Here is a 10278-nt window from a genome sequence, read left to right as displayed (position 1 = left end):
TTTTTTTCCGTTTAGTGATTTGTCTCTTGCTATTTTGACAAATCTGGTATGGATTTACTTACTGTATTAATTTTATCATATAATTCTAGGTATAATAAATATTGAGACCTGGTTCTCTACATAGTATATTTGATGAATGTGAAAATATAAAAGCTCTCAATATTTTCTGATTGTACCCTTCAGACCCTTCATACTCTTGTATGAAAAAAATACGAAAAGTCCAGATTTACGTATTTTAAAGATTTATTTTATCAAATCAGATCAAATATGTTGGATCAAGTTCTTTTCAAGTTTTTTAATATAATTCAGGAAAATCAATTACTTTTCTACCCTTAAAATCCTTAAAAACTACTCTTTCATGTCGAAAAAAAATAGAGAAAAAACTTACAGAAGCTTACTAGCAACTTAAAATGAACTTTGGGTGAATTTACAATGTATCCAGATTTAGCCCTACGGCACACACTCCCTCTAAGTGGAAAATTCACTTATCCCAGATACCTACGGTATCAAAAGGATTGAGCTATGTTGGGGACTCTTTCCGTGCTATCAGGCCCTAGGTGACTTGATACATTAGTGTATCTTTCAAAAATTTTCATACGTATCTGTACGTCAAGAGTAGTACAGCTTTCTGCGTGGTCTTATAGAGATGGTCTTATAGAGACTCCAGTAGTAGAAAGGATAATAGGGATCGTCTGGACAGTTTCCATTCTCCGTTGTCTCCTTATTTGTATTTCCAGATCTCTGTACTTGGCGATCTTTTCGTTGTATTTAACAGGCAGATTATTGTTGTTAGGTATCGCCACATCGATTAATGTTGTTTGCCTCGTTAATTTATTAACTAGTACGAGATCTGGTATATTTTGTGCTACTATTGGCTGGCAGCGCCCAGTAAGATGTTGGATGGTTTCTTTGACTTGCCATCCATCAGCATTAGTCGTTTTGGACCTGAGGGTCTTTGTTAATATATTTTAGGTAATTTTTGGCTCGTATAACCTGATCCTGAAGTAATGAACCTCAGGTTTCATCTTTCAGCATCCTTCTGAACTTCTTTTCTGATGTCAACCAATAGTTTGACGCTGTGTTGTCAACATAGTCTTGACTGACTTCATTGCGATGTCTTAGGCACCATAATAAATGAAGAATTGACCAACAATCAGGAGATTAGAGCACTCATCGGAAAAGCTAGATCCTTCAAGCCATTCTGCAAGGAAAAATATTTGGAAAACGAGGTCCAGGAAGAAGAAAAACATCTTGGTTAAAGAACCTCAGAATCTGGTTCAATACAACATCTGTGCAGCTTTTCCGCGCTGCTGCAGATAAGATAAATATTGCCATTATGATCGCCAAGATTCGTAACGGATAGGCACATCAAGAAGAAGAATAAAGAATGGCTTTCATTGATTTTAAAAAGGCATTTGACAGAGTGTAGCATAATCGTCTTTTTTGCTAAATAGATTTAGATCGAGGTTAGACAAAAGAAGAAGCTCAAATTTGATGAAAAGTGCTCAAGATAAAGCACAATGGACAAAAATGAGGGAGGCCTATGTCCAGCAGTGGACGCAAAGTGCTGGATGATGATCAATATAGAGCTCCGGATAATAATGGTTTGGATGCATTTCAATTGAACTATTCAACCACGTAACCAACAAAATTATAATTGCCAGAATGATGTCCAATCTCCGATAGGAGTAGAATTTAAAGAAGAACAACAAATCCATTTGTTAAGTTTATATTTGTATGACATGGGTGCAGTTATCCGGTCTGCACAGACTGCAAGAACTCAAACGATGACAGTCGGACCAGATACAACGCAAAGTTGGTTGGGTTAAATCGAACGAGAGGGTCATCGCATCGCATCACCTTGCGTAACATGCATGGATTGTGGATCGAATAGTAGGGCACTGGACTGTCTGAGCTTATCTGTCATCGTCGAGTTTTGCCATTCGGACCGGCGGACGGAAGGTACTGTTATACTTAATAAAAGTGAATTCGGGAACAATTGATTGATCGTTTTTCGGTGGCAGAAGAACAGAGGGTACCGTTAGGTTGTTGCCAATTAGGGCAGGTAGAGACCAGACAATAGTTTTATATACTATACTTTCGGTTTTAGTTTTTAGTTAATATCTGTTATACTATTGATAATTTTTGCTACTCTTCGTTTAAAGTTCTTTTTTTAAGAAGTAAATTAAGTACAACATGGATGGACAAACTCGATAAAAGTATAGTTTATTTATTTCTGACGTATATTATTGCAAAAAAAGTTGTTTGGGATAAACAATTTAAATAACTGTTCAAATAGTCGCTGCATTACTCGAATTTTAAGGATATTTTTATTTATTTTTACAATAGGTATGAATATTTATTGAAAATTAAGAATTCATAGGTTTTTTACAGTTTTTTATGTAAAAAATTAGTAAATCAACATTTATAAATTGCCATTTTAAGCTTTACATGTAAACATTGAACGATCCATCAAAAACGGTGGGTGCTAATGGCTAACAATATAACTACTTCCGAAAATTGCGAGCCAATGTCGAACAATAAAACTCACAACTTTCTTTTGGAGCCAATTGTTAGGTTTTGTCTAGCTCAGTCCCTCGGATGTAAGAACGTTTTATCTTAAAAGTAAATCTGAAAAGTAAAGCTTGGCTGGGACAAATAAACCAAGATATTAACTAATCATATTTATTATACATAAAAAAATATAAAATTGAATTTAATATTAAATTAAAACCAAAGCAAATCTAGCGTATAGCTTTACTATATAAATTTGAATTGATACTTATGGCTTTACAGGATAACTTACTGATGGTTTCTGATGTTGGCTGGATGGATTGTAACGGAATGAGTAGGTTTCAGATTGGTGGAGATGTCGGGATCGAACCCGTTGTAGTTCTTAGCAGTTATTGAGATCTGTATATCTGCTGCAGTTGCCATCCCCTGTATGGTACACCATGAAGTATTTATAAAGTTCCATGCGAACAGGAAAAATTTATTTTAGGCCAAAAAAACTAAAATAATAAATCTTGAGTTATCGACTGCATATGTTTTAAAATTTCCTTGCCATATGAATATTGAAAATAATTAGAATATTAAGTAGAAAATAGCAAATTAGCAAGGATAAAATGAATATAATTTTTATTAAGTGAATAAGTTAAATTATATTAAAGATACTAACAACATATGGGACGAATTGTAAGACCACGTGACATTCTCATTGGTCATTTAGGTCACGTGGTCGATAAACCCGATAAATTAGAAAGAGATGCAGGAACTGCTTTGGGTAAATATTTAACTATTTATGTTTACACAGAGTACCAAAACAAGAGCTACCGCTAATACCTCAGTATATCTGTACTGAGATAAAACTCCTTCGTGCCCGTGATTTCTCAGCGACAAAATTATGACAGATTCGTCACGAAGGTGTCTGGTAATACTATTGTTGTCAATTTGACAAACGTCATTGAGGCGTAATCATTTTTGGACAGAAATAATGAATCCAGACAAAAAATCAAGCTTTGGAAGCCAGTCAGGTGAAAAAATCAAAAAATTGGTTTCATAAAATGTCATATTGAAAACGGAGAGGTTCAGAAGCTCTATTTGGACCCAACTTTCGGAGTTCCTACGGGTGAGAAATTTTACGCTTGAAAGATGTACTACCATAACGGAACTAGCAAAAATTCTCGAGGATTATGCCTTTAACATGAAAAAAGGCAATGGCGAAGACTATAAAGAGTCGTCTGTAAAGTCAATATGGAATACTACAGCAAAAATGGTACAAGAAAAATATTTTACGGAGTACGGCATAAAAATCAACCCCTTCACAAATATATCTTTCAAATGTGCAAGATTGCCCAGAGATACCAAGCGGAGGCAGCTTTAAAGTGTTTAAGAAAAGAGAAAACTCAATTTAAAAGCGTTATCCACCGAAGAACTATTAAAAATCATCCAAAGCTACAACGAGGAAACCCCCGATGGAGCACAAAAAAAATGTTTTCACCTTGGCTAATATAAACTTGCTTGGAGAGGCAATGAGGCCATAAACTGCAAGATTCACTTTTTCCAGAAGGAATTTGATGTTATGGGAGAATTTACGACCCGAATTGAATACAATAGTTTATTACTTTTTTACTTGCTATTCCAACAGGTGACGGGACCCAGAGAGATGCTTGTATCTCTAGTATGCAATTTATTTAGTTCTTCCTTTATTAATAAAGCTAATGGATGCGTAAGGCTAACCTTTTTGTAGTTTATAACAAGAATTAATCATTATTATTATAAATTTATATAAATCATATACATTAGTCAATAAAATTTAAATATTTCTTACTAATATAATAGTAAAAAAGATAATGGTAAAATTCAACTTGTTTATGGAAAAATTTAACTATTTAAATGATTTTTCTAGGTTTTTCTGATTTTTTCAAGCAGGTAAAATAACACAGTTCTTACTATTTTATCGAGCTACTGCTATTAAAAAAAATAGCTTCTGCGTGCCATAGAAACCGAGATACTGTAAATTTTTGTAGCATTCCCCAATTTTAAGTTCCAGTCTAAAAAAAACGGAGCTCGGAAAAACGTTATTTTACGAGTATCAGCATTTTAACGGGTTATACCTTTTTCTACTTGTCTGTATATCCGATATATAAAATGGATTATAAAATTTAAATATTAGTTAATAGTCTGTTTAGTTTTTAGCTCTTAATGTTCATAAGCAATAAAAATATGATTTTAAGAAAAAAAAAATGCTATCTTAGTTCCAATTGGTCATAGAAGGTTCTTTTTTTAAGATTTTGTTTTTTCATCATCTTTTCAGAGTGAGTCTACTAACAAGCCCGTGACATAAATCATATCAAAGTTATTATAAATGTCTATAAGCTAAAAAGTCAGCCCTTTTTCAAACGATTTTATTTTAATAAGAATTTTGATAAAATTTTGAAATTTTTTTTGTATTTGTAAGTAATTGTCATAATTTCTAGTGATTATGCACAAAACATTCCCTGTTACTTTGCAGAATATAAACATTTATAAACTACTGCAGTACAAGAGTTTTATGTAATTATCTCGGTCATCTATTTATGTATTTTAATTTAATTTGTGAAACTCGCAAATTAAAGACCTTTTTAAAATGTACACCTTTTATTTGAAACATTTTGTTCCACATATATAAGAAACATTTTAAAGACAAAAAATAATGTTACAAAGATTTGTCATCAGCTATCCCATCAGCAGAGTATGGGTCGGTTGGGCCAGACAGTGTGACGTCACTGTCGGTAAGCTTTGGATCTACATTACCGACCTAGCAGTCCCCACTTAGTCAAGATCGCAACCCCCGGTCGTAACTGCCAAACGGCTCAACGTACAACAAAGTGCAAGGTATCGATAGAAAGGGGAGGGGTAACGAATACGTTAACACAAAAAACAAAACACGGCGGCGTATTGCCAAAAGGACACTAAGCTTGTAACATCTAAACGGTTCAACGTACTACAACGTGAATGATGGAAAGGGGAGGTGGTAACGAACATGTTAAAACAAAGAGCAAACGCAAAGACTGTGCCAAAACGGCACTTTATCGTATCTCTGTTGTTACTAGTCAGATTACTACGTGAACAGAACGTCCAGAACAGATTAGATGAAAGAATTTTTTAAAAACTTCAAAAACTTTTTTTTGTTTCGGGGATTTTGGACACGTTGTAGCCTAACACTTCAAGTCAAAATAAGAAATGACGTGATACGTGGTGTTTGTACGAAATATTTAACTTCGTATTAAATAGTACTTTAATTGTATTGAAACCTCATATTGTAACACTGTTTTATATTGTATAATAAGAAGTAAATAAACAATATTATTAATATAATGACACCCATGATAATAACGTCTATTGTGTTTCATTCAATGAAAGTCCACATTGGCGGTTTACAAACCACTAGATAATAATACCAGAGATTTGTCTATTCTCACCTTGTGCCGGCATAATAAAAAGTAAAATCAGAAGCGATAATCAAAGGTGAAGGTGATACCTAGACATATGTATCTACGTCTAGCCCTTTCCCCACGTCTGTCTACTTTCGTCCAGACTTTTTTTACCTGAGACCACAACTTAATATCAATCTTTTCGGCGTTTTTAGTGAGAGTCGATTTAAAAGTGAACATCTAGCCAGCAGCTGTTGGCACGTGGAATTGAAATATTTTATCGCCTTTTTTTTTATTTTATTTTTTGTCGTTGTTTTTTCTTATTATTTGAAGAACTAATGGATTTTTTGTTATTTATTTGATTTTCAATGTAACTGTTGTGTGTGTGTGGCCCCGTTGGGGATGATCTGTACAAATAACGGGAATAGAACAGGTAGATATGCCCTTTTTTTATAAAGCCAGTAAATTTAAAGGAAATTTGCATATCTTTTATGAAAACTTTTATGAGAATTGACTTTTTTGTAGCTATTTGGTTATTGGTCGTAATGTTCTTAGTTTGAATATTTTAATATCAAATGAAATTCCTAAGATATCCTGATATATAATCTGTTTTATTCTTTCTCTTTAATATTCCTACTTTCGCATACTCGGATCTCGAGACTTCTTCGATTATTTCGTTGTCAATGACTAAAATGCATCGTTTAGGTTCTTTTGCCATCACTAAAGATTTTGTCTTAGATATTGATATTTTCATATTGTATAACTCGACCGCTATTTCGAATGTTTGAAACATTATTACTAGACTTACCCAAAAATATGCATGAAATATGCATTTTTTTAGGAAATATGCATTTTTTTTAGAAAAATGTGTTGAATATAACACGTCATGAGCTAGGCCTTAGAGCATATCGAAAAGGGTATTCTCATAAATGGTGGACGCCTGAATAACATCAGATATACAGACGACACAATCCTCTTTGCAGACAGTTTAGAAGGACAGACACTAGTAACGCAATTGTGGAGAATCAGTCAAGAATACGGGCTTAATTTTAACACCAAGAAAACGAAGTACATGGTCATCAGTAAGAATCATATTCCACCTAGTCAATTACTGTTAGATCAGCAACAAATACTACAAGTGCCCCGTTACTACTATTTAGGAACCACCATAAACGACTAATGGGACCACTCAGTTGAGATAAAACAAAGAATTGAAAAAGCCAGGTCAGCATTTGTCAGAATGAGCAAGATATTTAAGAGCCACGACCTACCCTTAAAAACGAAAATCCGTTTATTAAGATGGTACGTGTTTACAGTGCTGCTCTATGGGGTTGAATCATGGAAACTAACCGAGGCATCCATGGGAAAGCTCGAGGCGTTTGAGATGTGGTGTTATAGACGGATACTAAGGATCTCCTGGGTGGACCGAATAACAAATATTGAGGATATAAAACATGTGAAATTATATCCACAGTGAAACAGCGCAAGCTAGAATATCTTGGACATATAATGCTAAACGATCATAGATATAACTTGCTGCAACTTATATTACAGGGAAAGGTCTACGGAAAGAGCAGACCAGGAAGAAGAAGAATAGAGGGAGTGGGAGCAGTATGGCCAAATGTGGATATAATAATATTTATTTCCCTTTTTACTTTACGATAACTATCTTTTTTTTTAATTAATTAGATGGCTTTGGTAAAGACCAATTATTAGCCAATAACGATATTTAAACTTGTGTTTATTGTTTAGCTATTGTTTTTTAACTTCCCTTAATTTTTTATTTTGTTTCTGACATTCGTTATCAAACCATATTTTGTATTTGGGCCCCTTTTTCTTTCCTAAAGTTTGCAACGCAGCTTCCTTGATATTATGTACTAAAGTAAACCATTAATGTTCTATAATCATTTCTTCTTCGTGGTTTTGTAGGACAGCTAATCTATTTTGAATCTCTATCCGATATTGACATTTTATTTATGGATTTTTATTTTTTTTTAACAAACTATTCAAAAAAATATTAAATTCGTTTTACATTTACCACACTGTAAAACCGTTTTAAATGACGCAGGTGTAAAACTATTTTAATAGTACTTTGTAAGTACCCGCATGGTATCAAAGGCATAATTTTTTATCGAATCTAATAGCAGTGAATAAGCTAGTCATTAAATTGTTTTTTTAAATCAAAGTATGATGTTTGATTTTGTTTGTAAAAAATATTATTAACGTATTTCTGAAAGTTTTTCCTTATAGTATGTGTTTTACTAAATATTTTATTTGGTAAAAAGACTTAAATTGAAAAAAACATTTATACCTAGGTTGTATTAATTTTTCTTAATTTTATTTCAGGAATTTTTGATGAAAATGGTTTAAAAATATACCAATAATTTTTATTACTATTTATTGATTTATCATCCATCATATAACGGGGGTCCTACGGCGATTGCTGCTTCATTTCAGCCTCCATCTTTTCCTATCTCTCTAATCTCCCTCTTCTAAGCCTCTAGATTGCATTGTTTTTGTAATTTCTCTTCTCCAGGAATTTGGTGGTCTTCCCCTTTTCCTTCTTTCTGGCGGAACATACATTAAGGCTTTCTTTGGCCACCGCTCCTCCTCCATTCTGATCACGTGACCATACCATTGTAATTGCCTTCATTGTATTCTATCTGAATGAGTATCTCTAATTCCTGTACGGTTTCGTATTTCCTCATTCCTGATTCTTTCCATTCTCGATACTCGACATGACCTTCTAAGATAATCCATTTCCACAACGTCTACTTTATCTCGTTCATTCTTTGTCATCGTCCAACATTCGGCACCATATGTGGTAATTGGTTCTACAATTGCTCCGTATACGCGAAGTTTGGTATGAATCTTTATTTTATTAGACCACAGTAATGAATTTAGTATTCGTATGCATTTTTTCCCTTGGGTTATTCGGTTTTGTACATCTATTTTAACTCTGCCATCTGCTGATATGATGCTTCCTAGATATTTATACTGGTTACAGCCTTTTATAACTGCGTTTTCAAGCCTTAGATCTGTGGTATTTCCTCCAATTTTTAAATATTCTGTTTTGCTTATGTTTACAGTAAGCCCCCATTTGGCATATTCCTCAAATAATTTTCGATTCATTTTGGATCGAAAAAAAATTTATTGATTTATTCCAAGCATAACATAGTCTTCTTCTTCTTTCCCTTTATAAGCATTCTGCTTGTTCATTGGCGGTTTAATACCTATATAGAAAGTTGTCACTTCATCTTTTGCGCGGTCGTGTGGTTCTGCTTATGTGGTTATTCCATTCTTTTTTTCTATTTTGTCCATTCATTTATACACTGTACGTTATATTTTCTTCTAATGTCTTCACTTCTCTTTCGATCTCTCAGCATATTTCAAGTAATTCTTCTCAGTACTCTCATCTCTACCGTTTCCAGTAGCCTTTGCATTGTGGCTGTGTCGAGTTTTGTGTTTCTGAGGCATATGTCATTACTGGTCTTACACTGGCTTTACAAATTCTTGATTTCATTTCAGTGTTAATGTGTCTGTTTCGCCATATAGTGTTGTTAGGGCACCCTGCCAGTCTATTTGCTTTTTGTACTTGATCTCCCACTTCTTTGTCCAGGTCTCCATAGCTAGACAGTGTAATTCCCATGTATTTTATTTCCATTACTTGTTCAATAGTGATGCCATCAATGTCCATTTTACATCTGGTTGGTTCTTTTAGAACTAACTACTATTGTTTTAGTTTTCTGAGATCAGATTGTCATAATAAATTTTTTTGCTCTTATGTTAAATCTGTGGACCAGTCTTTGCAGACTATCTTCATCTTGGGCTATCAATATTGCGTCGTCAGCGTAACAGAGTATTTTGATTCCTTTGTTTCCCATTCTGTATCCTCTTCCTTTGTTAACGCTTTTGATGATTTCATCCATGGACGTATAAACACAGATGGACTCAGTTATTTACATAAAAATGTGAAGCCAAAAATTATTTGACTAGGTCACATTCTCAGCACCTTCAAATGTTGTCACATTTTTTTATTAAAATATCTTATTCACGTATCGCTGAAAATATTACTATATTTATTTTATACTCTACAGGTGCTATCAAACCAAAATAATAATTTATTACTTATATTAATATATTTAATTGTAATTAAAACATCAAGTGTGCACATAGTGTGCATATCATTTAATAATAGCGTATAACAGATATCAACCAATTATTTTATATGTAGAAGCACTGAAACCTATTTATTAATGGCAACGGTGTTTACATTTCTCTGTCTTATGGCTCTACGTCAAACTTCAAATGCTGTTCCATGTCATGTCCATGTTTATTTACTTTTTACCCAAGATGAGGAAAA

Source organism: Diabrotica undecimpunctata, chromosome 1 (assembly GCF_040954645.1).
Source record: "Diabrotica undecimpunctata isolate CICGRU chromosome 1, icDiaUnde3, whole genome shotgun sequence".
Lineage (NCBI taxonomy): Eukaryota > Metazoa > Arthropoda > Insecta > Coleoptera > Chrysomelidae > Diabrotica > Diabrotica undecimpunctata.
Note: the sequence above shows the minus strand (reverse complement) of the source record.